This window comes from Helianthus annuus, chromosome 13 (genome assembly GCF_002127325.2).
Source record: "Helianthus annuus cultivar XRQ/B chromosome 13, HanXRQr2.0-SUNRISE, whole genome shotgun sequence".
Taxonomy (NCBI): domain Eukaryota; kingdom Viridiplantae; phylum Streptophyta; class Magnoliopsida; order Asterales; family Asteraceae; genus Helianthus; species Helianthus annuus.
The window spans coordinates 80,188,006-80,195,440 of record NC_035445.2 but is presented as its reverse complement, the minus strand read 5'-3'; the positions used below and the strand labels follow the sequence as shown (position 1 = coordinate 80,195,440).

The 7,435-nt window shown below is 41.6% G+C and overlaps 1 long non-coding RNA gene across 1 annotated transcript; it reads left to right on the top strand.

The window, feature by feature from the left end:
* The first annotated feature begins 3,847 nt into the window (after nucleotides 1-3,847).
* Nucleotides 3,848-6,888, top strand: LOC118485658. The gene is made up of 3 exons (XR_004877313.1): nucleotides 3,848-4,180; nucleotides 5,126-5,215; nucleotides 6,674-6,888. It is a non-coding gene; the product is annotated as an uncharacterized LOC118485658 (long non-coding RNA).
* Nucleotides 6,889-7,435: the final 547 nt, after the last annotated feature.

Here is a 7,435-nt window from a genome sequence, read left to right as displayed (position 1 = left end):
AGAAGAATTTCTTCTTCCACATCGTCATCCCCTTGGGGGGAGTCATCAGCTTGGGGGTACCGTCTCGTTGACGGAAAGAAAAGAACCCCATGGACACTGTCATCTGATAGAACCGTCGGAAATCTCCGACGGTAGGCTCTATACCAAGAGCACAGAAGGTGAACTCAAAATTTCGAATCCGAATCATACCAAACGGACTCACTTGAGAAATGTGGACCTTGTACCACTCCAAGACATCCACGACAAACACCGTCAACGGCAACCGGAGATTACAGTCACCAAAAAAGTCGGCCCACATGGTCACATAACCGACCGGAGCGTCGGCACCAGTATCACCCTCCGATGGATATTGAGCCCCATATTCAGGGGGCATTTGGACAGTAAGCATAAGATTGTCAAAAGACTTCTTGGTCCACCTTAACGCCGGTAAACCAACACCGGCAGCCCCCTCGTCTTCTTCTTCAGCCATTACCGGCTGTTCAGGGTTTTCACCCTCCACATTGTGTGGATTCGATGGTTCAGCCATCAAAAATATTCAAGAAACAAAAGATGGTGAACGGAAACACCAGCAACCTCACCGGAATTTCAGGAAAAATAGTCGGAGAAGACAGATAACAGTTTCTCTCTCAAACGGCAAATTTTTTGAATTTTCGAACAAGTGAGGGGAAACCACGAACGGTTTCCCCTTATATACCCATCGCAATTAATGCGGAGGGAGAAAACAAATGATCACGTTCAAAAAGAGCGAATCATAGGACACCACGTGTCGAGCGCCGTTTCCGCTGACGGTTATCACGCGCGCGTGGCCGCCCACGCGCCTGACACAAGAGACGTTTACACTCTTCGCTACAGTGCATTTAATGCCTCGGACAGTGCAAACGTCCTTTCATTTCAGCACATGCCAGGAAGATCTCACCAACTTCCACCAACTCACACGTGCGTCCAGCCACGTATGCAACAAAAAGCGACTACATTATCCAATTATAAGCGGCATGCGGTTTCTCTGGTATACCGCACCATAACCCATACCGCATGTCGTTTTTTAACATACCCCTAAAAATAGGTAAAAACATATATCTCTACACTATAAGGGGGTATAATACCTATCCGCACTACCCACGAGCAATCGTGGAATATGCGTCCTTGCCACACACGCGCCCGTTCAGATGTGTCAGATGCTCAGAACCAGTGTTGGCCGTTGGACTGAACCACATCTCAGACACAGGGGAACTGCATTGCCTTCATTCTCTTCAAGCTTCAAATCCCTCCTGTCCGGTTCACAACCGCAGAGGGTACACGAACACCTTCTTTAACGAAAGGAAGGAAGGGTATGCACGCGAACGCACATCAGCAACCCTATCTCCTGAACCTTCAAGAGCTACATCCGAGCCACACCCGCTTTGAGCAAATGTGGTAATGCAAAACCACAGACACTCACGAGGAGCTACGGACATAACCATAGCTTCCGCAGAGTGGTTGCTACGGAAGAGCCAAGCTCACTCCACATCACCGAACAATGCTACTGCAAAGCAAACTCGGTATTGGAGCGGGAAGGTAAGTGGCTCCAAAACGAACGCAGAACAGCGCTCTAAATAAACCCGCGTCGAACAACAAGCGTCCGAACAGCGGTAACAAGTCTGCTTATGACTTTGTTAGGCCGACTATGGGCCGCATAGAATAAACAATGGTGGGCATCCCCTTGCCTATGACCATGTTTATTTACCCATAGTATGAATATACATTGTTCGACCAAACATGGCCAACAATGACGCAACGAGGTAACCGCAAAGAACGTGCGGTTACTAGAGAGCTATGACGATAAACACGAAAACCCCACAAAAAAGGGATCGTCGTCTCATAACTCGATGATGAACATAGAGCTCGAGCAAAGCACTTGCAAGCATCAACAACTTTTGATCCCAGTCTCAAAGATTGGTCTAAAAGTTTCTTTTCTTCTTCATGCACCAATTCAACAATTGGTATGAAGAAAAGCCCACCTTTAAAGGATGGGAAACCTCCACATACCTTCGAAACACCATCTCAGAGGTTGGTTCGAAGTTTGTGCAGCATTACTAACAAGGTCTCCAAGAGACCTTCGGCACAACAACAGGTGGCAGACCACCTGGTGACATAAATCGGCTGAGAATCTCGCATCAGACGAGATTCCTTCACCGATACGGAAGAGGCGTCAGATGACCCTTCCGGACCTCCAGCTTCATTTACATACAGAAAAGACCACACATGGTCTAGGATCTTCTCCAGACTCCAAACTACCTTCCAAACACCATAGTCCAGTACTCCTCCCACATACACCTTGTATGTGGCAGCAACACTAGACTGGGGGGACTTGAAGGGGTATGGTCCCAGATCTCGCGTCAGCATCGACCGCGAGTGACCATTACCCTTATCAAAACCCCCACTAGCTAACAACCCACTTGTGCCCATGCGGGAACGCATCGACACAAGGGTTGAATCCAATCTATCTAGTAACAAAGGAGGACTTACATGGAACAGGAGAACGGTAGAGTGATGCGACATAGCATCACATCTGGTGTACGAAAACGGAAGTATTCACAGCGACGCGGCATCGCACCGCGTCCAGTGAACACTTCTATCAATACAGGAAAGCCTTACCTTAGGCATAGAAGAAGATGAACGTAGTGGTACGGCTGACACCGCACCATACGGACATTTTCGTCACGACAAGGGATGCAGGCAAGACGACGATGCGGCTAGCACCGCATCTCGCGTATTCCTTGATCACAAGTAGGAGATGCGGTAACTTCAGATGTTACCGCACGTAGCGATGCGGCTTGCACCGCATCCTATGTACTCAAGCAAGTGGTACTGACACCACAGTGCAAGTGGCACCAATGACAGTTACCTGTCAGAGCTACGTAAGCAATGGACTGACGTGGCGTAACCTCCATAACCGACGAGCCTGACACACCTGAAAAGGGGCAGCACGTCGTCAGTCCATCCATCATCATCCTCCTCCACTCCTCGGCTATAAATACCAACCCCAAACCAGGTTTGAGGTATCTTCTCACAACTCCCTCACTACTACTATTATTTTACTTTGCTTCCCAAGCAAACTACTGATTCTCACGCCGGAGAGTGGTAACAAGGAGCACCCCCCACCCCATCCTCCTTGTTACGAGTCACGGCTTGTTTCCTTGTGCAGGAGATCAACCGCCGGTGATCCAGCCAGCGATCCTCGAGAGGAAGGGATTAACCCTTCTTGACGAGACCAATGAGTTAACCCTGCCCGGTTAACCATTGTTTCATCACACCCCTTTATTTAGGAAGTTTGTTGTGGTTAGTTTTAAGTTTTTATAAGATATATCTAAGTATAAATATTAGGCAGTTTTAATAAAATAAAATGTGACACATAATATCTTCATTTTATCTTACGGTACTTTTAATTTCTTTTGTTTTTGTTTGCATAGATGGAGTCTATCTTTGTAGATTAGGCACATTAGATCACAAGTATTAATTACTTGTACATTAACGCATAATCGACTTGTACATTTTCATCCGTGCGTCTATATTGAACAAGACAACTACCGATACGTCGATAAAAAGGTGTAGGTCGTTATGCTATCTTTGGATTTTTTTAAACAGCATAGTTTATAAGATATGTCAAAAATATGTAAAAAAAATTATAAGTTTGTTATGGAGGGGTGAATTATAACTAATTATCTATAATTTTGTTAAAACCTTAGGGATTTAAGTGTAATAAGTTTAGGGGCTAAAAAATAAATAATGTTTAAAAGACCAAACTACCCTCATTTTAGGGGTCTTTCTATAAATAATGTAACACCCCAAAATTCGAATTATTAAATTCGTTAGCATGTTGCCATGTTTAATAAAATGAGATACAATAACTAAGTTAATAAACCTAGTTAAATGCCTATTAGATAAGCTAAATGATGAAACTTGTGGCATATATGATAGTAAGTTAAAACTTGAGGGACTTAGAGTGCCAAACTTGGAAGTTAATTTATTAAAACAAAAATCTAACACACACAAGGTGTGTGTGTGCGTGAGAATGATCAGGAACAAGGGGAAACCCTTGTTCTTCAACTACTTACAAGAACTCAAAAATTGAACCTGATTTTGAGAAGAAATCGAATGCATGAGGCTAGGTACAACTTAATCTAAGTGTATTGATCATAAGGTAAGTTCCAATTTATGATTTGATCATCTTGTATGAAGTGGGTTATTGATTAATCCACGAATTGGTATGAAATTAAGCGTGATTATGTGTTAGAATCGTTATATAAAACGTGTATTATGTATGATTCCAACTAATTTGATGATTTAAGAAGAAACCCACAATTTTGAATGAAGTAGCGACATGGGTGTTCTACCCATGTCCAATCCTTGTTTGATGTATTTGTTACTAGCTTGAAATGGGTTTTGTGATGTTAGTTTAGGGTGAATTGTAAGAATGGAATGTGATTTTGAACACTCTTTTGGTGATTAGAATTTAGAAGTTAATGGCTATGCTTGAACTAGTTGTAAACTATGCATAGTAGATTGTACGCACACCAAGTGTTTGATAAAATGACTAGGTGAAGCTAGAAAGTGAAATTGTATGAAAATTGTGAGTTTGCATGTATAGAAAGCGGTTGTGATAAAAGTAGTAGTTTACTAACTTGAAAAATATGCTTTAGATGGAACTCGTATACGAATTCGGGTTGAAAGTATATGTTGGTCAAATTTATGCATTAGGAGCTTGTACCTTGTGCTTGAATGGTGTAATGCTCACCTTGTATTAGATGTGCTTGAATCAAGGTGATTAAGAGCGAAGGTGTATGATATGTGAAAGTATATGTAAGCGAATGTGTATGCGAGTATGATTATGTGATCATGTGGTTGTAAGTACTTTAGCATCATAAGTACGAAATGTACATAGTGTCGTATGGTAGGTGCTAAATTAATATGTGTTTTATGCGTTAACATGATGGATTGCATGAGTCTAGAAAGATGTGGTTTTGGATGTATGCTTTATGATTATTAGACTTGACCATGAAAGTCAAATGTGAGTTACGCTTTTGATATGATCATTATATGTGAAATCGTGTACACTAACAAGGATGTGATTGCGGTAACATGAAAGCATTAGGGATCATGTGGACGTGGACTCAAGCACGAAAGACTAACGGGTCAAGAGGGGACAAGGAAGCCAATGCGAAAATGGACGCTCAAGGTAAGTGATTCCGTAATCACTTCTTAGTTATTTATGTAAAGTTATATGCAACTTAACTAGGTATGGTAATTGAGGTCGAATAGGAACAAATGGTATGATATTGATGAAGTATTAAACGGATCTCAGCTTTGATCCGAGCAAGGTATGCGTGATTAGGAATCGTAACTAGGTAGTAGGATTGGTTGCTTATGCAAGGTAGTGCTTGTTGTTAATAATGGGGCAAAGTTGACAAAAACGCCCTTGGTGGGGATTTCGGGTAAACGACCTTAAAAGTCATTTGGAAGTGAGCTATTCGATTAGAGTAATGTCTTTGTCTAGTATGAAAGTGAAGTATAGGGTTTTGTATGTTATAGACCTTTTAATGTATAAATACCCATAACGGGTCGAATAATTCATAAGTGAATAATAAGCCGATAGTGTAAGTTAAGAATTTCCTTAATCCGGATATGAGATTTTAAGTTCATATGATAGAATGTGAATTTACAAGCATGTAGGAAGAAACGGGAGGTTAAACGGGTAAACGGTTCAAAAGTTATGCGCGTTTTAGTGCGTACGGACGACGAAACGGAGCTGCAGAAAAATGCAAAATCTAGAGGGCGTCGCCGACGGGCATGGGGGCGTCGCCGACGGGCTCTAGAAAATCAGTTTTTGTGCTGACGGGTTAATTACCTGTCTACGGGTTTTTGGGCTACGGGTAAATGCAAGGCCCGTCGCCGACGGCCCTAGGGGCGTCGGTGACGGCCTTCCCAAGTCCCAAAAGCTGAAATCTTGTTATTTAAGTTAATATATGTACCGTGGGCTTCGGTTTGATATCCGTGGACTACGGCGGAGTTTCCAAACATGATTTTGAAGGTTCCTTGGATGTTTATGGGCTATAAAGCTAAGTCTAAGGCACACGTTAATAATGTATGGATATATAAGAGGTACGCGTGATCTAGTACGTGTTCGTTAAAGTATGTACATATGTAGATAAGCAAGTTTGTGTGTTTGTATGTATTTGTATACGTATGTAGAAGTTATGTAAGCATGTGTGTAGGCATACACGTATGTATGTTTATAACTCCAAGTGTACGTATGTAGTAGGATATGTAGTTATGCTTAATGAAATGTACGAGTGTATGTACGTATGCCTAGTTGTAGGAAGGATATGTAAGTATGTAGTTGTGTATGTAGGTATGTATAAGGGTATGTATGAGTGTATGTACGTATGTAGGTGTATATGTATGTGGGTATGTAAGTACATATATGTGTATGATTTAGACACATTGAGGGTTAACGTTATTAATGGTGTACCTTGAGAATGATAAGTAATGCAGGTACATTCATGAAGCCTCGCCAGGAAATGGATACGCAGATGAAATGCTTGAAGTTTGATAAAGAACGAGATGTGAAGTATATACGAATGATCTTGTTTATACATTGTGTGCTAATGTCTTTGAATGTATGTGGTGAATGCAGGTTGTGCGGGTCACGGAGGATCATCAAGGAATAAAGATCAAAGACCGAGTCACTTAAGGGATTGTACGGGGTTGTCTAAGGATGTAAATTGTTATACATAAGCTATGATTTATTCTATAACTGAGTCAGTTTTTCGTATTCGATATAAAAGAGTTATTATAAAAGTGAACTTTCAAGTAAGACGTAAGGTTTATAATGAAAGAATTTTTATGGCACGAACTTCCGCTGCGACTTTCGCTAATTACGTGTTAGGGTATAACAAATAAAGAGGGGGAAAAGTTCTTATTTTTTTGGTATCTTAAAATGCCCCTACCTCATGCATTATAATATAGTATAGATAAGATCACCGCCATATGGCCGATGGCGAATAAGTCCTCACAACAAAGGTTAGGTGCTTGGGATCAGAACTGGTTACAGCAGCGCTCTTGCCGCGAGACTTTCGCATAGAATGAATTCAGTAAGGAAAAGTAGAGCCCCCATGGTCACTTGAGAAGACTTCTATAAGAATTAAGGAATATTTAGCTCCAAAGGGTAGTCTTCTTTACGCGCGAGCTATCCCTAACCAATAAGGGAGAGCCACTGTCTGTTTGAGTTGTGGTAGTTAAGTACTTAACAAATAAATAAGTAATAAAGATCCATCAAATACTTGATACCACGACAAAAATCTGTCATCAAGGATTGAAAAATCAGCCTCTAATAGTTATCTGGGATTGATTTTGTCACTTCCGAGTCAGTCCTAATTACTTAGTCCTAGATACTTTC